This window comes from Dermochelys coriacea, chromosome 7 (assembly GCF_009764565.3).
Source record: "Dermochelys coriacea isolate rDerCor1 chromosome 7, rDerCor1.pri.v4, whole genome shotgun sequence".
Taxonomy (NCBI): domain Eukaryota; kingdom Metazoa; phylum Chordata; order Testudines; family Dermochelyidae; genus Dermochelys; species Dermochelys coriacea.
In genome coordinates, this window is record NC_050074.1 from 59,727,005 (window position 1) to 59,753,859 (window position 26,855).

Consider the following 26,855-nt stretch of genomic DNA (forward strand, 5'->3'; position numbering starts at 1 on the left):
TCCTGCCCTCCTATTGGAGGCACAGGACCTGATTCTGCTCTCTCTGTCACCAGCTGTACTCTCCATTGACTTCCACCCAGTCACTCTCGATTTCCACTGTAGTGTGTGAGGGGAGGATCAGGCCCATTAGCAGGGAGGAGGGAGAAAGAGTGGCAGCAAGAACAGGAATAATGCCTGTTGAAGCAAAACATGTCAGTGAACAAAGGAGAGTTTTTCCAACCATCTCATCTCACCAGAGGGTACTGAGGACGAAGCTGGGAAAGAACGGCATCCTTGGGGATCAGTGTGAGGAGGCCAGTGGAGTAAAACAGGCTTCTTAACAATCAGGCATATAATAGTGAAAGAAAGGGCAGCTCTCCATTCATCTCTGCAAGCACTAGTGACTGGAGTGAAGAGGGATTGTAAATCCGCCACGACACCACTTGCTGGGCAGTAATAGGGGCGGAGCCAAAGCACCACCCTCCTCCTTGTTCTCTACAGGCAGGCGTCCTTTTTTGTTGGCCACGTGTCTGATTAGGACCAGTGCCTTAGGGACATGAGGGCTCTCGTCTTTCCAGCTAATCATAACTTGAGGGGTTGTGCCCCATTGTAACAAACTTGATAAAGAAACACCTGTAAAAGGAGACAAGTTCAGCGATCCAGGAACAGCTCTCTGGCTTTCAAGGCTTTCCATCTGCAAGCTGGGACTTAGGATGTTTTAGCATCAGGCAAATGCAGTGCAGTGTGTGTGTTTTTTTTCTTTTAATTTAGTCTTTTCCTCCCACAAATCATTTTTAAATTAAATCAAATTGCTAAAAGGTCACCAGGGAGCTCTAAGTGGTCTTTTGAGATTGAGTCCATATCCTTTTGGCTCCCATTTGTTTGAATGTTCGAAGCCTTTAATGCTTGTTGCTGTTTATTTTTTATAGACATCACTCTATGTGGTTCAAACTATTAATTTTGTTAACAGAATCATGAAGTGCCTTGTTGGCTTAGGATCCAGTGGTTGGGAACCCCAAGTTGATTGTCTTTGCCTTGACAAGTGTGTATCACTGGAGTCTCCCTGTGTTCCCGCGCAAGGTTTCCATCAGGCCTGACCATTATTTGGCCAGCTGAAAAAGAGACGGGACAAAAATTAATAAAACATGTTGCAGCAAAGCAATTTCCTTTTGCCTTTCCGTGTCCTGTTTCCCCACTTCATTTCACCTTTTGTCCCTCAAAAGTATTAATTCCCAAATTAAAAATGTCTGCAATGTGATATGGCTTAGGGTTTTTAAGTGAGTCTGGGAGTTGAAATTGGAGAGGCGATGGGAGTTTGGAGTCTGAACTCAAAGCTTCCATGGACTGTAATAAGCAAACAAACAATCCAGGTGAGTTGAAGAGGAAGAGTTGTCTAGTGGTCCTAGCAAGGGGAACTGAAAGTCAGGACTCCTGGGTTCTATTTTCAGATGGGACACAAGCTTGCTTTTAGGCTTTTTTTTTTTTTGGACATGCTAAATAGTGTAAATTTTAGATTGTGAGCTGCCAGGAGCAGAGACTGTCTCAGTATTATTTGTACAGTATGTACTAGTACTATGGGGCCTTGATTGGGGTTCTTATGCCAGACAATCCTCAGCAAGAATAGTAAATAACAACAATAAAATAGATGCATGTGCCACTGGACTTCATTTTCACATGCAGTTACTGTGCATGCAGCCTACCAGGTCAGATTTTCAACTCAGTTGCATAGGTGTAAATCTGAAGTGTCTCTGCTGTTGTCAGTGGAGTTGCCATGTATTTACACATGAGTAATTGGGGTCAGAATCTAGCCCTGGGTATTTGTGCATGTAAACAGCCGATGTGATGCAAACTGTGCTTGTAAATACCTGACTGATGCACAGAGGAATATGAAGGGGATTCTGATGATCATGTATCTGGTCTCTCTTGCCTCAGTGTCCCCATCTCAAAGAGTGGTTGTCGTGCTAAATGAATAAATGTTTGTGAAATATATTAAGGTGCTATTATTACACCCATAACCTATGTCTTGGGTGTTTAAATGACTGTAAGGTCTCTCCAGGCAGCTGAGAATAGCTGGATTGTCCTTGCTGTCCTTCTTGAGGCTCCCATAGCATCTATTCAAGGGGAAGCAGTTCTCCAGTTAGGATGCTCATCTATAGCCCTCCCTTTGTCGGGATACACAAGGCAGTACCTCTGTAGCTCAATCCACAGCCCTTCTGATCAGTTCCCTTTAAAACCATTTTTGGCCTTTTTTCCCCACAGCTTTTTCTTCATAGATTCCAAGGCCAGAAGGCCATTGTGGTCATCTAGCCTGACCTCCTGTATAACACAGGCCAGAGAACTTCCTCCCAATAATTCCTAGAGAAGATCTTGTAGGAAAACATCCCATCTTGATTTTAAAATTGCTAGTTTTGGAGAATCCACCACACCCCTTGGTCAATTGTTTCAATGGTTAATTACCCTCACTGTTAAACATGTGCACATTATTTCCAGTCTTAATGTGTCTAGCTTGAACTTCCAGACACTAGATCATATTTGATCTTTCTCCGCTAGATTGAAGAGCCCATTATTAAATATTTGTTCTTCTCTTCCCAATAGTGGTGGTGGTTCTTATTCTTTTTCATTTGGTTTTCTAGACATTTTAGCCACTGATTTCAATGCCAGCAGGAGGGTATCTCATTAGCAATGAGTGATGCATCAGGCAGGAAAAATTGTGGGAGATGAATAAAGGTCAGAGTTACGTGCCAGGGCTCTAGCATTTGCGTGGAAGTAGGCTTGTCCAACATGCATTCTTGAACCTCTGGCATTACACCAACCTAGGTTCCTGCTGAAACATGACCTTTCTTCTCCAGTTCCAGTCATAAAACTACAGTGCTGGACTTGAATGAATTTTTCAGTAGCAGCAATGCATTCTGGGGCACCACAGAGAACCACAAATGGGTCAATAGTTCTCCCAAGATCTACAAAGAACCTTTTGCAAAGGATAGTTATTTTACTTATGTATGTCGAAAACACATATGTGTCGAAAACACATAGCCCCAGGCTGGGCACAATGAGAGCTGGGTGGGCAGACAGCACATGGTACTAATATTGTTCCAGGGCTCAGTTTAGCTTTGCAAACCAGGTTTAAAAGGAATCAATCGGAATAAAGATCCACATGACCATCAAGGCTGTTTGTTGCTTTTTTGCATGTCACTCAGCTCCAACTGAAAATACACTTGTCAGTTTCACTTCCTGTTTCTCAGGTACTAGCAAGTTGTTCTTGGCTTTGGGTTTCCAGTGCTTTAGGTGCTTGAATAGATCTTGAAAGGATCATGAAATTATTCAATTCATATGGGGCTTTGGACACCCCTTTATTTTTTTTTTACAAACCCTTTTGTACCTGAATTCTTTCAAAATTCCAGTTTAAGATCTTTGAATATTCCTATTATTCCTCTATGTGACTGTCCTGTGTCACTCCTGGTGACACACAAATTATCTCACAGGTGATTTTCCAGTCTGAAAGGTACAAAATGTGCTTTTCAAAACATTCAGCCTGATGATGCCAGCTAGACGGTGGCGTATAAATGCCATTTCCAAGTGAGAGTGCTATTATTATTCCCAGATGTTCCACTTCTTCAATTGCCTAAATATAGTTGTTGGTTTTGGGGTTTTTTTTAAACTGTTAGGGGCAGAGGGGCAGCTTGAAAGGGATTTGGAGTTGTAAAGAAAGCAATTTCTGGATTTGGAGCCTCATCAACGCTCACTTTGGGTGTGATGGGAAAACCTTTAAGCAGCTTTTGTCAAGGTCTGTGAGCAACAACTGGCATTTATGCTGGAAAGAAAGCACACACTTTAAGCCACATCTTCAGGTGGTGTAAATCGGCGTGACTTCAGTGACTTAATAGAGCTACACTGATTTACATGAGCTGAAGATCTGGTCCTTAACATTTTTATGGCAGGATCAGCGGAAAGGATTATATCATTGTGACTGGTTTGTATGCACCCAGTCATACAGCATCCATTGTATGCACTGCATATTACATCTTAGTGGCAAGTATTGGGAGAAAATGCATTCATCATAAAATCTCTTTGTTGCACAAGAAAGCGGCTGGTCAAGGTGATGGGAAAGGAGGAAGGCATCGTGGATTGCTTGGCGTCATAACAAGTCAGCCTTCTTCACTCTGAAGATGAAAGCCTGGCCCCATTGTACTCTATATTAAAACTCCCATTGGACTCACGACACAATGTCTCCATAAAATTTGATGAGCTAGTAGGATTTCCCATGTGTCATTCACAATATTAAAATACTGAAACAAACACTTCAGGCTACTTTGAAAAGAGAAATGTTGTCCCCTCCTGACCCTCACCCCTTTGCTGGAAAGAACTGTCATACAGTTGTCCATAGAAGACTCTCTTTGTAAGATGCCCAGGGAGTATTCGAAAAATGTGCCCGGCGCAGTTCAGTGTAATTAAGCAACAAGAGAGCAACATGAGAGCACGGAATAACACAGAGTCCTTATAGATAAAAATAGCATGTGATGATGTCATTAAAGACTATAATGCAGCTGCACAAGGGGGCAGAGTTAAGGTTACATGGGCAACCTTATTTCTGACTTTTCCTAACAGTTGAGTTCCTGACTTTGCAACTTTAATATTCTTTTAAAGTCATTTTAAAATGAAGTATCTATCTATCTATCTATCCTTTCACTAATTCTACTCTCTCTGCCTTCCATTCCCCCTTTCATTGTTTCTCTTTCTCTCTGCACGTGTGTTGCTGCCCTCTTTCTGTTTTATTTTTCAGTTGTTTTCTTAGAGCTGGTTGAAACATATTGTTTTTTTTTCCCAAAGAAAAATTTGAATTTTCATAAAAAGGAAAACTATTGGCTCAATACTGAAAAATTCCAGCTTTTAGCTGAAAATTTTCACTTTTGGCCAAAAGGTTTTTTGACAAACTTGAAACTTTCTGCGGAAAACACATTTTTTTGTGAAGTATTTGATTTAGTTAAAACCCTGATTTTCTGCTGGAAATTTGTTTTGATGAAATTCTTTGACCAGCCCAAATTTTTATTTGTTGGGTTTTTCTCTCACACACTTTCTCTCACACAACCTCTCCTGAGCAGAATGCGAGCCCAACAGCATTTGAATTTGGGATGAACTTTCAAACCTATCATCTAAAAGTGGGTTCAAAATTAGGTGAAACAGGTTTGTGTTCCTGCTTTTTGGCAACTCTGACCTAAAAGCTTCCTTTATGGGTCTGTAAAACCCTTATGTTGTAGAGCTGGCAGAATAGCTGGCTTTCCTCATACATTGCACCAGTGCAATCCTGGAGCTCTCTGAAGTCACTGATGAAGACCAGTCCCTGAAAGAGAGTACAAGAAATACACCAAATGCATAACTTGGAGCCTTAGATATATCAACATCTTTTGAAGCAAGTGGCAGGGGGAATAAATAGACTGTGGCTTTCAAATCCAGACCACACCAGATAGAATGGCATTGCTCTGATCTGTAAAAGCTGTTGTCAGTAATAAATTCTGTCACACCCACATAATTTCTGAATATTTAACACACTCATCCAAAATATGTCTATGCAGTACATTCTGCCCTGCATTCAAAGGCTTGGGAAGGAATAGGAAAGCATGTAGTGCCTTTGCCTCTCCAACAGAGGGTGACGTTATCTGAGTGTAACCCTTCTGCCAGGCCGAGTTGATAGCAGCAAGGGCCGGGTTCAGTACATAGGGGTTCCCTTTCAACAACGCAATGCAAAACCAGCTCAAGCCCCCACCCAGTGACCTGGGAAAATCTTACACACACCCCTGGGTGCCTCAAAGAGACAATACTTCCCCTCTAGCAGAAAATCTTTAATAACATGATGTAAATAACATCAGCATTAAATTGGGAAAACAACACACCTAGGGGTCATAAGCCAGACCATGAGCAAAGACCCACCCCAGCAAATTGGGCCATGTCCTTTCCCTTTGGTTCTTGAGTCCAGCAACCTCAAAATCCCCCAAAGTCCCAAAAGTCCAACAACCCAAAAGTCTCTGTCCCTGGTCAGTGCAGCCCCAGAGTTCAAAAGTTTATCTGCAGTTTTACCTCCCAGACTGCGTGGAAATGGCGGGGGTGTTCAGGGGCACTTTACATGGTCGGAGGCCAAGTTCCCCACCTCCCCATGGAGTTCTGCTGCAGCTGCTCTGCTCCACCAGCCCTCCCACAAGCCACTCTGCCAGCCGTCCCATGAGCCGCTCTAGCCATCCTGCGAATTGCTCTACTCTGCCAGCCACTCCACCCGCTGCTCAGCAATATAACTTCAGGCCCCACACAACTTAACACAGCACTCAGTGATTTCAGCTTGTAGTAGGGGAGCCTCAATACTGGTACACCATTAGCCCAAAATGAATTCAGCTCAGCAGTCTGTAACTGGACTCCTAATAGAATCAAAATGAGCTCTTATAGTCCACGGTAGAGAGAAGAGTAGCAGCCAATGTTTCAGACCCACATCACCAAATACAAATAACCAACCTCTCCCAATTCAGTAGGTTTTGGAACCCATGTCCCTTGTCTAGCGAGTGCTGCTTAGTTGATGACGATTCCCTCCATCATAAAACAGTTCCACTGTCCTTGAGTCACATAATCAGGGTAACAACACTTTATTCTTCCTGCCCCAATAATAGAGAAATTGGGGATCCCAGAGCAGCCAAAGTGACCATTTGGGCTGCTGTGGGCTCATGGTAGGCAGGGTGGGTGTGCCTATGCAAACAAGATCAGCCCCTGAAGTTCTTTTCCACAACTTGCCACAATTCACCACCAGATGTCAGGATAGTGCTCATCCTGACTGCTTACATGAGCACTGAGTCATCCCAGGCCCATTAACTAATATTCTCTAGACACTGTACATTTCCTCAAAAGTGTATATGTGCATACACATACTTTAAATTATTTACTTGTATCTAACTGATGTCTAACAATCATAGGCCTAATCTTGATGGAGAAGAGCACCCATAGTACCCACTGACCTCAAAGGCAGTCATGGGTTCTCAGCACCCCCTCAAGATTAATCTGTCTATCTCCAGATGTAGCTTTCCAATCTAATCTTGTTTTACTGTCTTTTTTCCCCCACTTGAAGCCCATTATTTTTCCTGCTTGGACGGGTATTACAAGGGACTCTGTTTTAACCAGATGAGGAGAATTATAACTGAAACCTGGGGAACATTTTAGATCTCTTTGAAACAGACTAGTTTTCTGGGAGAGGCGTTGTACCAAGCCAGTGAAAATAAAGTTGCCATAGGTACATGAGATGAAAGAATCGCCCCCATGAGAAGACTTCTGGTAATTTAATTACTACAAACTACCATCCAATGCTGCTTGCAGAAATGGCTACAGTTTTCAGCCAACCTGCTGTGAAGAGCGAATGGTTCATAATGGTAAATTTAATATAGTCTGCCTCGACGATCAGTGTTGAAATTCCAGTTCACAGCCTTTAATGGGAGCTCTGTGATTAAGCGTTCTCTAGTAGTGTTGTTGCAGTGCCAACTCCTGTGTAAATCATTTTTCACATATGCTTTGTGACTTACTGAACAGTGTATGTTTGTTTAGGGTCAGGATGTCTACAGAGCCTGTTCAGGAAACCTGCAGTTATTTAACATCTTCCGAACATGCATTGAAGGGAGCAATGGCCTGTGAGTGAGGACTAAGAAAACAATGAGCGAACCTTAAAGGAAAAGAAAAAAAAGCCCGGGATATTTTAAAAACCTGACTGTTTGTCAAATCAAAATGCCGCTGGCAGAGCCACTGGGCTTGTGAATCCATTTGAGGCTCTGAGCGCTGAGTGCATCATTCTTAGTGATGATTCTTCTCCTGTGTGTGAAGTATCCAGAGGTAGGTTTCCATCCTCTCCCATGTATTGGAAACTTTTTGCCAAACACTGTCTGAATGGTTTAAACTGAGCCTCCCCATCTGGTTCCCCCCACCCCTTTGTACCCCACCAAAGGGGCCAATCACTCCTAAAAAGACTTTGCTGTGAACAGTTAAGGAGAAACCTCAGAGCCAAGTTCTGAATGGGCCAGGCCCTGCTGTCCTTACTTACTCCATCCTTACTCAGGGGAACCTCCTGCCTAAGTCAGTGGGGTGGATTCGCTGCCTTGTTCCATTTCCTTTGCACCACCTGCAAGTCCCCTCCTATGTTTCCCTCCTGCCACCCCTGGGGCGTACATTGGTGTTTGTCTACCCGCAGCTGGTGAATGCCCCTTTGGAGACTATTCTAACCTGAGCTGGTCTCATCTTTGCTGGGACTGGGACAGAAAATCAGTGAGCTTTAACTAGCTTGTGGACAGCACAGCAGAGAAAGTGGGCCAATGAGAGCTTGCCTGAATCAGATCCAAGAACAGGGCCTCAAGATTTGGCTAATGCAAAATTGCCAGAATAAAAAATGGAGGCAGCGTTCTCGGGATTAGTCTCAGGTTTTGCCTGGAGTAGCAACGATTTGGCTCGGGGTGGTGGGACTGATTTAGAAAAAAACAAGCAATACTTTGGCTGATCCCTTTTGAAAGGAACCTTCCCAAAAGGCATTGTTTGCTTACAATGCCGGGACGCCAGCTATTGCTCATTTACAATAGAATTCCTATGAAATGGCTGCTGCCTCCATATGAATAATACCCAACGTTTAATGTTACAACAGGAAATATGTGAGAGATTAACAAAGGATTTGTTACTAAGTGGATTGGATTGTGCAGTCCAGCCAAAAGTAGCTGAAAATCCCACCCAGCCTGATTATTCCTGCTGTAGAATAACTCTATTACTTGCTTCCACCAAAACCAACAACAACACTACAAAATCCAAGCTCACACCTTTAAAAATTTGCACTTCCTAGAGCCTTAAAGTCTGCTGGAGACACTTCAGTTGGGTCTCCCTTGGGTTTTTCTGCACAGTGTTAGGAATTGGCCGAGTTCAAGGGGGGAAGTGATCCTGGTCATTAGGCTAAGAGGGGCGAAAAGGACAACTGATGGAGAACAGGTACCCATCCCAGCATGGGGTGATTTATCATCCATCGGGTGATGTGTCTGGAGGACCTAGTTTGACTCATGGGAAATTGATTTTATTTCAGAGGAAGGCAGAGTTTCTAGTCTCTGCAAATCTAGGAGCCTGTACCACAAACCTTACCATTACATTCAATGGGGTTACTTGTGTGAGTATTTCTTGTGTGAGTAGAGACTATGTACAGGAGAAAGTCCTTGCCAGATCAGCCACCTAACCCTCCAAGTACATCCTACAGATCTGGCCCTCTCTGTACAATGGGGCAACCAAAAGCCCAGACCCAAACACCCCACCATGTTGAGAAAATTCAGCGCTGGATCTCAGCTTTCCAGTTCAGGCCCATCTCACTCCAGCTTACCTGCCATCTCCACTCTGCGGGAGGCTGCAAAATAGCTTCCATGCTAACCCCTTTTTTGGCATCATTCACAACTATCTGAAACATTCACCTTTCAGGCTGAATGATAATTATTGCTATAATTAGTACTATTTGCATTACAGCAGTGCTTAGAGGTGTCAGGATCAGGGCTGCACGCTCCTATTGTAAAAGTAGGGTTGCCAGTTTTGGTTGGATGTATTCCTGGAGATGTCATCACAAGACATAATCTTTAATTAAAGATGAATCTTTAATTCCTGGAGACTCCAGGCCAATCCTGGAGGGTCGGCAACCCTATGTAAAAGACTGTCCCTGTCCTGAAGAGTTGATGCTCTAACTTCCAGAGCAGAGTAGATCAAGCCAGAGTCTGTCTGTCTTAGGGAAATACTACAAAAACGTCCTCTTTTCAAAGGACTTTCCTCCACAGCAGGCATGACACCATCAATATGACACCCCCTCCTAGCCATCTGCCCTCCCCCCAAACTCCCCTGAAACAAATCCACCAAATAATAACCAAAAATCTCTTCTCCAAGCTGAGTCTCGACCCCCACAAAAGGGAGAAGGACAGAGAGTCAGTGGAGGCTGGTGGGGCTTTGCCACTGCTATCAATTTTACATGGAAGGTGCTCATCTACTGCAGTGATGGGCAGTGACATGAAACCCTAAGATAGATCTAAGTATACAAGTAGACAATGGGTGGACATCTGAGCAGAGGGCTCAAGGGGATGGTTAGCAAACAGGGTGCTACCTCCGTGTGTTTTGTTTAGTGTCTCCAGTGGCTTGGCTTGGTTGGTTTTGTTATGGGATTTGAGACAGGGCAAAAGGGGAAGGCAGGAGGAGCTGAATTCATAAGAGCAAGGGAGGGGGGAGGATACAGTAAGGGGATGAGGGATACTGAAGAAGGAGAGAAGGGGAGAGCAGAAAGGGAAGGCTAGTGATGAGCACGGAGGGCACCCAACTGTGCTCCATCCTCCACCCCCAGTGCTGCAGCTGCTGCATTTTTGCCATGTTTGGGCTCTGCCCCAGGGTGAACTATTTGGAAAATGCTGAGCAATAATGGTTGCACTAGTTTCTAGGTCAGAGAAGACTGGGGAAAATAACCCACTTTCCCTATGATAAAAAGCATTCTCATACCTGTTCCCTGAAGAGAGCTCAAACACACAAAACAACTCAGGAGAGATGCGAGGGGAAAACGGTTTGTGTTTGGGAGAGCGTGTGGGAACACGGTGGGGGTGACAGCTTGAGTGTGTGTTTTCTTTTTCCTGTCACATACACCTTTTGTATTTCCCCATGTTCAGTCCATCAGCTCAGATTCTCAGCTGGTGTGAATCAGTGTGTTGAAGTCAATGGAGTTATGCTGGGTATACACCCGCTGAGGACCTGGCCCTGAAGGTCCCAGTTCATTTACTTCGCTGGGCTGGGTTATCCCAGACCGCCCATATAATGGAATGAAGTGTGGCTCTATTTTCCCTGAGGAACTGTTTTCTTTTTTAAGCAGCCGTGAGATGCTGTGAGAGAGGTGGGGGAAGGTCAGCTGGGATTATTTTTAATATCCCAATTCTAGAGGGAAATGCAAAGCTCCATTGGATTTGAGTTGCTTTTTCCATCTTTAATGTAAACAGAATCTTTTTGCAAACTCTCTGCTGTTTCCCATATCTCCCTGTCCCTGTTTGGCTGCCCCTTGAATTACTTTGTTTAAGGCCAAGATGTCAAGGCTTGTGAAGCTCTTTGAATGGCCAGTAGGAGAATCCAACCTCCCTCTCCTCTATTCTGCGACAGCTGGGCATATGGTCCATTCCCCAGCTGTGCTGAAGTATGAAATCCAACATCCAGGATCAAATTCAGCATCTGCTTGGGGACAGCAGTGGAACATGGGGACAGCAGTTGCTGTCATTAACGATACACGGCTGGACATATATTAGCTATATATGGCTTAAACTCCACTAGAAGCTAGGGGAATTATGCTGCATTACTAAACCTCGGCTGTGCTGTGCTAGGGACTTGATAGGTTGGGCCAGAGATTAGAATGCAAGACTGGGACCTAAGAGACCTGGATCGAATTCCCTGCTCTGCCGCAGACTTCCTGTGTGGGCAATCATCTAGCTTCTCTGGGCCTCAGTTCCCCATCCACAATAATAGCAGTGCCCTAGCTCATAGGGCATGTGATTTTGAGGTGCTCAGTTGCTATGGTGATGGTTGCCATGTAGGTACTTTAAGTAGCTAGATGTTAATTGTGGTTCAAAATCTCCCTCATTTACATCCAGGCTGATTCTGAAGTGATAAGGGGTGTATCTGAGGCCAGATCTGCATAATGACTTGTCACACTCTTAACATCTTTTCTTTATACTTCTTTATACAGATGTGCAGATGACAGTTTGTTTGATCCCTGCCTGCTCTGGTTAGGCTGAGTGGGTGTAATCTGGATTTTTGGCTAGATATTTGGTTACGCGCTAGACTCTCAAAGCATTTTAATGACGTTAATGGAGCCTTCCAATCCCCAGGGAAGTAGGGAAACTTTATATTCAGAATACAGTGGCGAAGCACATAACTGAAGTAACGTGCCCACGGCGAAATGGAAAGTTTGTGGAAGAGGTGGGACTAGAACCCAGGAATCTGAATTTTCCTGCCCTAACAACTGTGTAACACTCTTTCCTATTTAACTTCTTAAAATCCAAATAATCTCTAGTGAGTTAGGGCCCAATCTAACTCCCACCGAAGTCAATGGGGCTCTATCCATTGGCTTTGCTGGGTGTCGGACCAGGCTGTTGGTATGGAAGGGAATATTCTGCTAAGCCCGGTGCCTCACAGCACATCAATGAGGAATGATGAGGACTTGGATCCCTGCCCCCCCATGAAAGTGAGGGCTCGGTGTGTCAGCTCAGTGAGGCTGCAATGAGGCAGACTGCTGCAGGGGTTTGTTTAGCTCTCGTAGGAGTTTGTATAACTCTGCTTCCCTTTCTATGGGACACGTACAAAACACGCAAGGTCTGTGTAGAAACACTTCTCCACCATCCTAGTGTGGTATCTGGCAGCTCGCGCCGGCTCCTCCTCAGCACAAACGACTGTAGGTCAGAATTAATCTCTACCCAACAACTTCTTTTCTGCTTCCATATGAATTTTTGATCTTTCAGAAATAAATATTGTTCAACAGCCCCAGCCATGCTGGTAGTAACTGAATTCACTGGTTTAATGGACATTTGACCTCCCTTGCATCCGCTCACTGGACTCCCACTTAAATTAGAAGGATATTAATGAGATTGATTTTGGACCAAATTTCTTTTTAATTCAGTTCTGGCAAAGTGGTTGGATGCATGCTCCAAGTCATCATTCAGTCCCAGCACTGAGATGTCTGAACATAATGTTCTGCAGGGAGAGAGGCTGGCGGCTAGCAGCAGCAGTTGCGATAGAGTCGACTGGAGGGCGGGGTGAAATTTTCCAGATAAATAGTTTATTTGCCGAAAAATAAACTTGAAACTGGCTGTGAATTTGACATGAATAGGTTTGGCCATTCACCAAATGGGCAACCAGAGACTGCAGCAGGTAGGGGTGAAACCAGCCTGCTGCACTGGGGGCATGGATGAAGTAAAATGGTGCCAACAGCCAGGGCCACTCCTCCCTGTCTCCAGAACTGTGCAGGGAGAGCTCCCACTATGGCAGCACTAAGACCCCGGTGATGCCTCCCCTCTCCGCCCCACTCTGTGGCCTTAGGGGAATACTGCAGAGAGGAGTGAGCCAAAGACTCCAACCAGTAGCAGCAGAAGCAGGGAGCTCTGGGCATGCACAGAACTTTCTACAGTTGTGATTGGACTGTGTCTGCCCCATGCTGAGAGGTTGTGTGCTCCAAACCCTCCCCTCCCTCACCATCTCCTCACCTCAGCTTCATTCCATACCTTTTCCCCCTCCTCTGTCTTGTCCCCTTCTCCTCCCTTTTCTTCCCACATAGCTGGAACTAACATGTCTTTTGCTGCTATCACATTGTTCATTCTGCTGGTGTGTTACATCCCTGCCCCCTCCCTGCATTTGTCTTGTCTGTTTAGATTGTAAGCTCCTTGGGACAGGGACCATCTACTTCTCTGCGTTGCTGCAGCATCTGGAGCAATGTGACCCTATTGCTGGTTGGCATCTAGGTACTGCTGTGATAAATATGATTAATAATAATAAATAATAATTGTTATGTACTTCCACAGGATCCCAAAGTGCTTTGCAGACTCAACAAAATCCTATGGAAACAACATACATGAATCACATTGCCTACCACTGAAATGCAGCCACCTCTGGGGTGGAACAGGGCAGCTGTTTACCAGCAGCATAGAACCTCCTAACACTAGGCTAGAACCTGCAACAGTGATGTTAGAAGGAGTTTTGCAGTTGAATTGTATAGAATCACCAGCAGAACCATTATGCTGGGGCAGCAGTTTATTAACAGCGTTGGCAAGAGCACCCCCTACTGAGCCTCCCTCATTACTTCCTGCACCGTCCTAGCTGTTCCTTTGCCAGCACTGCTTAACTTGTGAGCTCTGATAGACTCAATGTGGGGTGGTCAAGCTGTGGATAGATGGCGTGTTTGTTTAACTATGAATAAAAGATTGAGTGAAATTGACATAATTTTGACCAACTCTAAGGTTGCATTGTGACCAGTCTTCTCCCATTGCCCCAAATGCTCTGAATGAATAATCTTTGAATGTCACAAGGGGATGAATGAGAACCATGGGGGATGACTGGATGAATCCCCAAACGCATATTAGATGTGTTTCACTCACCCTGAAAAAGAGGCTCTGTGTTATATATGGGGGCCTAGTGATTAGATTACCAGATTTGGGGTGCAGGAATCCTGGGCTCTATTCCTGGCTCTGCTTGTGGCCTGCTGGGTGGCATTAGTCTAGTCACTGCACTGCTCTGTGCCTCGGTTTCCCCATATGTAAAATGATCTCCTTCGTAAAGTGCTTTGAAATTTACTGACAAAAGGTATTATAGAAGAGCTAGGTATTCTTTTTTTTTAACTTGCTGTTGGCACCAGAGATCCAGAACAACCTATATATATTTTTAATTTGATAAGGGAAGTATTTATATTAAGAAGAAACTCCTTTTCTGTTTTTCTCCCCTTGGTATTAAAGAATTACATTCATTGGTTTTTTAAAGTTAAAAAATAATGATTTCCTTCCCTTGTTGGAGGAAACTCTGCTTCCGGAATTTGAAAAATTCTTTTTTTAAATGCTCCATGTAAATATAATTATTTTTTAACAAATATGTGCTGCTTAAGTCATTGTAAGCACAATGGTTATTGTATATAAAAGAATCAGGAGGATATTTCATTACTAGCTAAGTGCTATATTTAATGTCCTTAATAAATGATGTGCAAATTTGCTGATGTTAAAATATGTCAGATCACCCTCAAGGAGATCTAAGTGGGTGTGTTCTAGGCCCTGAGATGCCAAAGTCTCTTATATATGCCGAGATACAATATGGAATTCCTTTTTTAAAAAATCTGACATTATTTCATTGTTTCCTGCATTTGAGAGTCAATAGATTTTCAAAAAAAGAAAAGGAGTACTTGTGGCACCTTAGAGACTAACAAATTTATTAGAGCATAAGCTTTCGTGAGCTACAGCTCACTTCATCGATGCATCCGGTGAGCTGTAGCTCACGAAAGCTTATGCTCTAATAAATTTGTTAGTCTCTAAGGTGCCACAAGTACTCCTTTTCTTTTTGCGAATACAGACTAACATGGCTGCTACTCTGAAACCTGTCAATAGATTTTCATTGTCATTTCACAGATTGTCAAAGATCCCTCATAGGAAATGCACTTTTTCTCATTATTAGCCAGTTGATTGCTGAGATGGCTCTAGTATGGATGTTTCTGGGACAGAGAAGACAATGCACCCACGCTGCTAGTCTCTTGAAAGCTGTGCTTCTTGAATGTTGGTCATTTTGGCCACCCCTTCCAAGGGGAAAGTACTTTGTTTGAAAGCATGCTCCTCTTCACAAGCCCATTACAAGGTTTAGCAAACACGCAGCACCAAGAATAGTAAGAATGCAGCTTTAACCGCTAGTTTGTGTTGAAACGGAAACCACACTCTGGTGCCTAAATCCAATCCTCAGTGCTCCAAACATTAGAGAGACACTTTCACTCAGAATGACTATGAGTACAGAACAAGGTGATGAGAAAACAAGGAAGAATACAGTGTGCCTTGCCTTTGACAATCTATGTAACCCATTGGTCAGTGTGAATTACATGTCCTCCAGGATGTGAGTCTGTTACAGTTATCAAAAAGAAAAGGAGTACTTGTGGCACCTTAGAGACTAACAAATTTATTAGAGCATAAGCTTTCGTGAGCTACAGCTCACTTCATCGGATGCATTTGTTACAGTTATGCGACCCCCGAGCATGCTTAAATAAATTTGTTAATCTCTAAGGTGCCACAAGTACTCCTTTTCTTGTTACAGAACATAGTCTGACTCAAGTTGCTGCGGTTCATACGGTTAGTTCTGCTGGACCTGGGTTCAGTCTCTGCCGTTGGCCGAGATGACACCCAGGTATCTACACAGAGCTCTGAGAAAAAAGTAGTCTCTTAGCCGAGGATTTCAAGAAGGGAATTAGAGATACCTAGACACTTAATGAGATTTTGGCACCTAACTCCCTTAAGCTCTTTGAAAGTCCCATCTTTATTTCCTTAAGTGATTTGTATTTTAAATTATATTCACATCTCTATGGTCATGTGTGTTAATTCTTCCCTCTATTTGCTATTCCTTCCCCTAAAATAAATACAGTAGGACACTGGCTCTCAACCTTTCCAGACTATTGTACCCCTTTCTGGAGTCTGATTTGTTCTGCGTACCCCGCAAGTTTCACCTTACTTAAAAACTACTTGCTTACACAATCAGACATAAAAATACAAAAGTGTCACAGCACACTGTTATTGAAAAAGTGCTGACTTTCTCATTTTTAATATATAATTATAAAATAAATCAATGGGAATATAAATATTATACTTACAGACAATTACTTCTTTATATTGCTCTATATACTGAAATGCATGAAATTTTAGTTTGTACTGACTTCACTAATGCTTTTTATGTAGCCTGTTGTAAAACTACGCAAATATCTGGATGAGTTGATGTACCTCCTGGAAGAGGTCTGCATACCCCTAGGGGTATGTGTACCCCTGATTGAGAACCACTGCAGTAAGGTACCGTTCTGCTCAGAAAAGTGGCTCTGTAAAATACTCCATCCCAATCCATCTCATCCATGGCTGGTAATTGTCTGTCTGGATGCATTGTTTAAATTGTGCCCAATCAGGCATAAATGCAGACCAGTAAGGGGGTCTGCCATGAAAAGGAGGATGGTTAGTTTGGAGTTCACATGAGGAGCTTGTTTACTGGGGCCTGTGCTTTCAGCAGAGCTTGCTGATCTGTGCCCCAACTAGTCAGCACCTGTGACTCCTCTCCATGTGCAATAGGGTAGCAAAGGTGATCAGGTTCAGCTTGACAAAGCCCTGGCTGGGATGATTTAGTTGGGGGCTGGTCCTGCTTTGAGCAGGGGGTTGGACTAGATAACCTCCTGAGGTCCCTTCCAACCCTAACCTTCTATGATTCTATAACTGGAGCTCTCCAGCAATCTGCCAAGAGGCAGACTGGGGGCACCCAAGAAGCATGCATGCAGGTGCTTTCAAACACTATGGGATGCCTTCCTAGTGTGAGTGACCCTTTGGCCTCAGCCCCAGTCTTCCTCACGTCTGAGGTGAATAATCTCCCCATTTGTTAGTAACTTTGAGGCTGAAATAAAGGACATTTAAGAGGTATGTTCTCATGCTCACAGACCATGGTTTTAAACACAGGGGGCACTACTGACAGAATATTCTCAGTGAAGGGCCCTCTGCTCTGGCTGATGCCTCTCTGGGTCCAACAGGACCCTGACCCGTGAATCTTGGCACGCTTGCAGTAGAAAGCTGGTAGTGTGGTTAGGGAGCTATCCTGGCACTCATGAGACCTGTGTTTGTTTCCCTCCTCTGCTCCAGACTCTCTGTGTGATGCTGAACAAGTCTCCCTGTACTTTTTTTTCCCATCTGCGAAAAAGGGATAATAGCAGTTAGTGTCTGGTAACGGGGGCAATAGAAGCATTGCAGAGCAATCTCTTCTCTGAGGCTGTCCCTGAAGGATGTGGTGGTGGAGAGCCATTATGAGTTAAGAAGACCAACATTTTCAAAAGTGGCCACTGATTTTGGATGCCTCTGTGTTTAGGTATCTAAATTATAGGGCACAGAATTATAGGGGCCGCTTTTAAAAATCTGCATGATGTGTTGGCTTTACAGTACCCAACAGCATGCCAGGCACTTTACAGAGCATGCAGAAGACACATCCTCTGCCCTAAATCTAATACCCAGGGCTTAACCGTTCAGATCTTCAAGGGACCTAAGGGAGATAGGCATCAACTCCAACTGAGCTCCAAAGGCAAAACTCGCACAGATACAGACAGACATCATCTTCCTCTCCAAATGCAAACAGATGGACATCATGCCGAAAGGACTGAAGGTAAAAAATCCATTACAATCTACATACCACACAGACTATGCTGACAGCTTGTGCCACACACTCTCAAGGAAACTGCGGAACCACCTGATCAACATCCTCTACAGCAAACAGGGAAAGATTAAGAATGAGCTCTCAAAACTGGATACTCTCATAAAGAACCAACCTTCCACACAAACTTCCTCGTGGCTGGACTTTACAAAAACTAGACAAGCCATTTACAAAACACACTTTGATTCTCTACAAAAGAAAAAGGACACTAAGCTATCTAAACTACTATATACCACAAGGGGCCACAACAATGGTTCCCGTAACCCACCCAGCAATATTGTTAATCTATCCAACTATACTCTTAGCCCAGCGGAAGAATCTGTCCTATCTCGGGGCCTCTCCTTTTGCCCCTCCACCCCCACGAACATGATACAGTTCTGTGGTGACCTAGAATCCTATTTTCGACGTCTCAGACTCAAGGAATATTTCCAACACACCTCTGACCAACATATTAACCCACAGAGACCTTCCTGCCAACACTACAAAAAGAAGGATTCTAGGTGGACTCCTCCTGAAGGTCGAAACAGCAGCCTGGATTTCTACATAGACTGCTTCCGCCGACGTGCACGAGCTGAAATTGTGGAAAAGCAGCATCGCTTACCCCATAACCTCAGCCATGCAGAACACAGTGCCATCCACAGCCTCAGAAACAACTCTGACATCATAATCAAAAAGGCTGACAAAGGAGGTGCTGTCGTCATCATGAATAGGTCAGAGTATGAACAAGAGGCTACTAGGCAGCTCTCCAACACCACTTTCTACAAGCCATTACCCTCTGATCCCACTGAGAGTTACCAAAAGAAACTAAAGCATTTGCTCAAGAAACTCCCTGAAAAAGCACAAGAACAAATCCGCACAGACACACCCCTGGAGCCAGGACCTGGGGTATTCTATCTGCTACCCAAGATCCATAAACCTGGAAATCCTGGACGCCCCATCATCTCAGGCATTGGCACCCTGACAGCAGGATTGTCTGGCTATGTAGACTCCCTCCTCAGGCCCTTCGTTACCAGCACTCCCAGCTATCTTCGAGACACCACCGATTTCCTGAGGAAACTACAGTCCATTGGTGATCTTCCTAAAAACACCATCCTAGCCACTATGGATGTAGAAGCCCTCTACACCAACATTCCACACAAAGATGGACTGCAAGCCGTCAGGAACAGTATCCCCGATACTGTCACGGCTAACCTGGTGGCAGAACTTTGTGACTTTGTCCTGACCCATAACTATTTCACATTTGGTGACAATGTATACCTTCAAATCAGCGGCACTGCGATGGGTACCCGCATGGCCCCACAGTATGCCAACATTTTTATGGCTGACTTAGAACAACGCTTCCTCAGCTCTCGTTCCCTAATGCCCCTACTCTACTTGCGCTACATTGATGACATCTTCATCATCTGGACCCATGGAAAAGAAGCTCTTGAGGAATTCCACCATGATTTCAACAATTTCCATCCCACCATCAACCTCAGCCTGGACCAGTCCACACAAGAGATCCACTTCCTGGACACTACGGTGCTAATAAGCGATGGTCACATAAACACCACCCTATATCGGAAACCTACTGACCGCTATTCCTACCTACATGCCTCTAGCTTTCATCCAGATCATACCACTCGATCCATTGTCTACAGCCAAGCGCTACGATATAACCGCATTTGCTCCAACCCCTCAGACAGAGACAAACACCTACAAGATCTCTATCATGCATTCCTACAACTACAGTACCCACCTGCTGAAGTGAAGAAACAGATTGACAGAGCCAGAAGAGTACCCAGAAGTCACCTACTACAGGACAGGCCCAACAAAGAAAACAACAGAACGCCACTAGCCATCACCTTCAGCCCCCAACTAAAACCCCTCCAACGCATCATTAAGGATCTACAACCTATCCTGAAGGACGAGCCATCGCTCTCTCAGATCTTGGGAGACAGACCAGTCCTTGCTTACAGACAGCCCCCCAATCTGAAGGAAATACTCACCAGCAACCACACACCACACAACAGAACCACTAACCCAGGAACCTATCCTTGCAACAAAGCCCGTTGCCAACTCTGTCCACATATCTATTCAGGGGATACCATCATAGGGCCTAATCACATCAGCCACACTATCAGAGGCTCGTTCACCTGTGCATCTACCAATGTGATATATGCCATCATGTGCCAGCAATGCCCCTCTGCCATGTACATTGGCCAAACTGGACAGTCTCTACGTAAAAGAATGAATGGACACAAATCAGACGTCAAGAATTATAACATTCAAAAACCAGTTGGAGAACACTTCAATCTCTCTGGTCACTCGATCACAGACCTAAGAGTGGCTATACTTCAACAAAAAAGCTTCAAAAACAGACTCCAACGAGAGACTGCTGAATTGGAATTAATTTGCAAACTGGATACAATTAACTTAGGCTTGAATAGAGACTGGGAATGGATGAGTCATTACACAAAGTAAAACTATTTCCCCATGGTATTTCTCCCTCCCACCCCACCCCCCACTGTTCCTCTGATATTCTTGTTAACTGCTGGAATTAGCCTACCTGCTTGTCACCATGAAAGGTTTTCCTCCTTCCCCCCCCTGCTGTTGGTGATGGCTTATCTTAAGTGATCACTCTCCTTACAGTGTGTATGATAAACCCATTGTTTCATGTTCTCTGTGTGTGTGTATATAAATCTCTCCTCTGTTTTTTCCACCAAATGCATCCGATGAAGTGAGCTGTAGCTCACGAAAGCTTATGCTCTAATAAATTTGTTAGTCTCTAAGGTGCCACAAGTACTCCTTTTCTTTTTGCGAATACAGACTAACACGGCTGCTACTCTGAAACCTGTTAACTCCCTTATGTTTCATTGAAAGTCTAAGGCAAGGTGCTTAAACTGAGCTGAATTGTGTTAAACAGCATTTGATGCCATAGCCTGGGGCAGCCTGTTCTATTCAGCTTGTGTAGGGCTTATTGTCTATCAGGAATGTATATTCATGACAGGGTTACACACAGACCATGTAGCTTACTAGATTCCTTCTTATAAGTGCTTTCTGGTTTCATTTAATTTCGAACCACCCAGCTGCTTAAACATTCATCTTTTCAGGAACATACCCATAAAGCATCACAACAAAATTCATCCCCCAGCACTGCGTCAGTGGAATTAAGTCATTAGAAACACTCAATATATCTTACAAAAAACCCACACTCTACTGATATGCAGTTGGCATCATTTATTAAAACTTTGCCCTTTGACCTTTGCCCCCAAATTATGAACAGGACTAGATTAATCTTTGACCCATCGAGCCTGGGCAGTGGCTGATCCCAAAATCCTTGTTTATATGAGTACCTCTTATTCACATGAGCAGCCCTGTTGACCTTGGCACAACTCCTTGTGTGATTAAAGGCTGTATGTCTGAGCCTTATGTACCTGATTTGAACTCCATAGAGGCAACAGGCTAAGTTGAGCCCTATTTAATTTGCATTAATTGTTGCAACCCTTTGCTCCAACGGGAAGACCAGACCACATAGGGAATTTGGGGAACAATTGTAGGAGATCCCTACAGCACATCATTGCATGTTGATGACGTTACTGTGCACCCCACTAATCTCTAGGAGTGAACTGGAGGAGGGCCTGCAAAAAAGGCACATAGGTTTAAATTAGGAAACACTTAAAGTGGAGGAATACATGGGAAAAGTAACAGAGTGGTGGCTTAAATAAAGCATGGCAATTGTGTTCAAGTTAGGGAAGAGGCTAGTGGAGATTTTATGCCCCAGGTCCTATAAATAATTCTCTACCATCACAGAACAATTAATAATTCTACTGTACGTCATCACAGAATTGCTGAGAAAATCCTGGCTGTCAGTTTCATGGGAAGACACCCTGGGAGCTGAAGCCCTGAGGCAGAAAAGGGATGGCTTTCTCCCACCTGCAGCCATCTCCTACAGATCATTTATCAGTGCGTAGGAAGGTAGACCATTTACATGTGTCTCTAGCACTTTACTGAACCAGCAATCATGTTCCCATTCCGTTGTTTTAGGGCCTGATTCACTGGTGTGATCCAGATGTTCCAACAGTGCAAAGCAGCTGTAAACTCAGCTTAACTATCCCTGGAAGAGACCTCCCCAAAAGACTGGGGAAATCTCCTAGTGGTGTAGAGCTGCTGTAGTGACAACTACAGCAATCTCACTGCTGGGTGCCAGCATAGGGGCATGCCTGGACTAAAAGGGATACAGACAAGGTTCCCTGGTCTATACCTGATCTGCAATTACCAGAATAGATCCTTGGAACTTTTTGTAGCTGGGCATGAATTAGAGCAATCTTTAGGGACTGGACTGGTTTAAAGCCATCTTTTACCCCCTTCTGGTCTTGCACCAAGAGGAAATTGGTCAAGTCAGAGAATCTGGTTTATGAAGGTGAAGTTAGCTCTTTACAGTGTGTTAATGGAATCTATTGTCGTTCTACATTGGCATAAACTGCAGATGCAGACACATTGTTGCGCTCAATGATTAAACCACAGTACTCTAACTAGACAAAGCTTGCAGATCAAAATCTGGGAAAGAAAAAGAACCTGGAGTTTAAGTCTTTAAAGACTGACTAAATCTGCTAAAATGTTTCTTTGTAGGCAGCTTTAGCATGTACATATTTTATGCTTGATTCACACTAAAGATCTTGCCATGGGAGTCGTGGGGGTTTCTTGAGACATCACTGAATTATGTGGCAGTGCATGAAATTGTAGGACAGGCTTTCTCCCCTCCCCCGCAACCCCATGCTTCATCCTTGAGCTACAAGAGGAAAATTGTGACCTCAAACTGTCTTTTGCATATTAGTACAAAGGGCCATTCTTTTCCATGCCTGTTTAACTTTACAGGTGTCTGGCCTGGGGGAATTTTGGTACGAATTGCCAGGATATAAATTTCACATGAGAGTATGACCATAAAATCATGTTGACATAAACCCACTAGTGCAAGTGAATTAAAATGGCATTCTTATGCAAACACAACATAAGAGCACCATGGTATCTTGCTTTCTTGTCTTCTGTTTGCTTATCATAACACAAATATTATGGAGTTAGCCCTCTCCCCATCATGAAAGTTGTGTCTATCTTTCTGTTATAAACTCAGTTTTGACCTTCCCCCTTCAATTTCCCCAAATTCATCCCAAATCATGTAACAATATCACATATAGAGCAGAAAGAAAATCAGAATTTCCATCCCGTGGGAAATTCTAGTATTCCACCTTTCATTTTCATCCCACACTGGGAGAAAAAGTCAAAATCTCCAAATTTTCATGGAAAGTTCAGAAATATTTCAATTCTGAAATCTCAAAATGTTTGGGAGATGAAGCCTGGCAAGGAGTGCGGCCCATAGGGGAGAATGCCAGGTGGGGGGAAGCACGTGAACTACAGCTCCCATGAGGCACCACAGCACCTGAGGCAGATGCAGTTTAATGTCAAACAGACGTGAAAGAAAATGTGTCGGTTCAGTTGAACAAACTGAAATGTTTTGCTTTTTTTTCAGTTTTCCTAAGGAAAAATCGAAAAGTATGGGCAAAATTGGAATCTTCACATATGAAATTTTGATGTTTGTGGAAACTGCATTTTCCAGTGAAAAAATCCCTTGAAAAGTCTTGTGTGGGTGCTCCACTGCCAAAGAGGAAAGCTCAAAGTGGATGGATTAGACCAGCATTGGTGGGATTTGTTTGCTTGAAAACCTAGCGACATTTACTGTTTAAAGAAAGAAAGAAAGAAAGAAAGAAAGAAATTAGCACAGTTTTCAATTACTGAAATGTCATGTCACACAAACAGCAGGGCCTAGAAACACATGGCTTGTGTGGTTTCTACTGGGTCTCAGCGAAGCCTGCTGTGATTAATTGTGTGGTTAACTGCAGAATTATTCAATTGCATTCTGATAATCTAAAATCACAGTGCAATTCAGTTCTTGCAATATTTGTGCCAGCTCTTGCCTTAGGGAGTGTTTTTTCTTAAAGCTCCATCTCCTGGAGTCATGTGATTATGTGAGACTGTCAGCTATCATTACAATAAAAAGTAAGTTTCTCGCCTTTGTGGTTGTAGAGAAAATTTTCAAAATGTGAACTTTAAATGCTCAAAACCAGAAGACAAATAAAAAGAACTCAGAATTTATTATTTTAAAAAATCTCACAATGTTAAAGCCCATCTCCTGATTTTTGGGGTTCTGACTCCTGCTTTTTGAACATTTGGGGCTGGCCATACTGGTGCATCGTCTGGTGTGAGCGCTAAACTCATTGAGTGAGAAGGGGATGGGAAAGCCTACAGAAAAATGTTTGAGGGTGTTTTTCAGGCCAAGCTTTTGGCTTGGTCTGTCTCTGCTATTGAAATCTCCTTGTTAAGTGTTTCCATCTACTCCACACCCATAACTCTGTCTTTTCCCTTCTCTCTCTCTCTCTTCCTCTGCCTCATGGGATTTTTGTGCCATTGTCACATGACTCTTGCCTCACAATCTCCTTCAAGCTTCCTCAGTTCCCAGGTACCACACACACATCTGTCTGGTTCACGCTTCCCACACACCTGGTCACTATTCCCTCACATGTCTGTTTTAAGTTTTCCTGTGTGCATTTCACACTGCAGAGCTATAGCTCATGCATATCAGGGGTGTCAAGAGAAATGGATTGGGACTTTATGGAATGGCATTTATTTGCTGACAAATATTTCTGACTCCTCCTCCAATTTTCCCCCTTCAGACAGTTGGGTGGGGGCAGGAGGGAAGCAGCATTTGTAACTCTTTCTTTCATGAAATAAGATAATAGGAGGAGAAATTGAATAATCATTTTGGACAATATCCAGATACAGAGTTCCCTTCAGTCAGTCTGGTGAAAGAGCTATTGTGATAGGAAGGTTATACTTAGCTATGAAACCTGCTTTTTCCAGCTGTTACGTGATTGTCAGCATGTGCCAACGTGTGCTTTGGGCACAGAAATGTTATCATCTAACGCAGTGTTTTCTTAACCTTTTTGATACCAAGGACCAGCTTGCTGCCTTCCTAAACTGTGTCAGGGAGATCTCAGGGACTGGTGCTGGTCCATGGACTGGTAATTGAGAAACACTCTCCTAACAGGCACTCTGATCCAAATTGAAAGTATACTAATTTGAAAAGCAAAGACTAATTAGATGATCAAATATCCAAGAGAACATGTGACCTGTAGTACCTCTGGGCTATCCAGACTTTTTCTCTATCACACACCTCATGAATTTGAGAACAGAAAACTAATGTTACAGGCTCTGTCTAGTTATTTCAGATTCCTTGCAGCAACTCCGAAGATGCAGCAACTTGTACCTAAGGCACAGAATAAGGTGTTACAGATCCAGGGTGTATTTATGGTTATGCTACACATTTTAAAAAATAAGTATCGGAGGGGTAGCTGTGTTAGTCTGTATCCACAAAAAACAATGAGGAGTCCAGTGGCACCTTAAATGACAGATTTATTTGGTTTCAGAGTAGCAGCTGTGTTAGTCTGTATTCACAAAGAGAAAAGAAGTACTTGTGGCACCTTAGAGACTAAAATTTATTTGAGCATAAGCTTTCATGAGCTACAGCTTATGCTCAAATAAATTTGTTAGTCTCTAAGGTGCCACAAGTACTCCTTTTCTTTTTGCAGATTTATTTGGGCATAAGCTTTCGTGGGTAAAAAACCCCACTTCTTCAGATGCATGGAGAAGCTTATGCCCAAATAAATCTGTTAGTCTTTAAGGTGCCACCGGACTCCTCGTTGATTTTAAGAAATAGTTTGACCTGCTTAACATGGGCCATAAAATTTCACCAGGCAAGCATCCTGGATCAAGCCCATATCTTATGGTTGAGCTACAACATATGTTTAGAAGATACGCAATCTTCATTTAAAGACTTCAAGTGACAGACCATCTACCACATCCCTTGTTAAATTGATTCAATAGTTAACTGCCCTCCCTGGGCAATCCTTTGGTAAAATCTGTGGACCTCTGTTGTACTCACAGATATTTGAAGAATCTTGTTTACTCAGTTTAGGCACTTTTTAAAAACAATTTTACTTTGATTACTTTTCCTTTGTTTTCTTTGCACAACAGATTGTTCTTGGAATTGAACATTCCTCCATAGCACTGGAAACAGACAACTACATTGTGCTATTTCTGAGACCCTGATAGTGAAATGACTAGAAACAAAAAAGAGAAATTAACAACAGCTCCAGTGAAGGCTGAGTGATGTGCAAAGAGTAAACAAGCTACACAAAACGGGTGAAATGCAATTAGATTTTTCAGTTATTTCATTTTAACAATCTCAGGTTCCATTAGTTACTCAGGGAAGAACATCTAGAATATGTGAGGCCAAACACATCTCAAGTTTGACATCACTGATGTCAATGTAGTTACACCAGGGGTGAATTTAGCCCATGTTTTTTATCTTGACAGAGTCCCTTTAAGCTGTGAAGATTGTTGAATAAAAGAAGAGAAAGGTGGGAAAAGTAGGCTGCATGTTGGAATGAAAGTGTGATGCTACTACATGCTATGGGTTTTGAGGCAGCACAATCTTCTGGGTGAGGCACTGGAGCAGAACCCAGGAGATCGGGATTCAAATCAAAGCTCTGCCAGACTCACTGTATGACCTTGGGCAAGTCACCTAATCTCTCCATGCCCGAGTTCCCCATCAGCAAAATAAGGATAATGATGCTTCATTTCTACTGTACTTTGTCTGTCTTGTGTGTTCAGACTGTGAGCTCCTGAGGATGGAGATTGTCTCTCATTATGTGCTTCTGCAGTGCCCAGGACAATGCGGCCCCGATCTCGGATGAGGGATCTAGCTGATACAGTAATATAAATAACAACAATCTGGACTTCAAAGTGTTTGCCATAGGCGCCGACTCTGTGGCTGCTCTGGGGCAAAAAAAAAAAATAGTGGATCAGCTCCTCCCTCTGTCCCC

General features: G+C 43.5%; 1 long non-coding RNA gene across 1 annotated transcript; it reads left to right on the forward strand.

Moving 5' to 3' along the window:
- Positions 1–737: 737 nt before the first annotated feature.
- LOC122461161 lies at positions 738–2,237 on the forward strand. Its single transcript, XR_006282931.1, has 3 exons — positions 738–1,542; positions 1,701–1,710; positions 1,860–2,237. It is a non-coding gene; the product is annotated as an uncharacterized LOC122461161 (long non-coding RNA).
- The last annotated feature ends 24,618 nt before the right edge of the window (positions 2,238–26,855 follow it).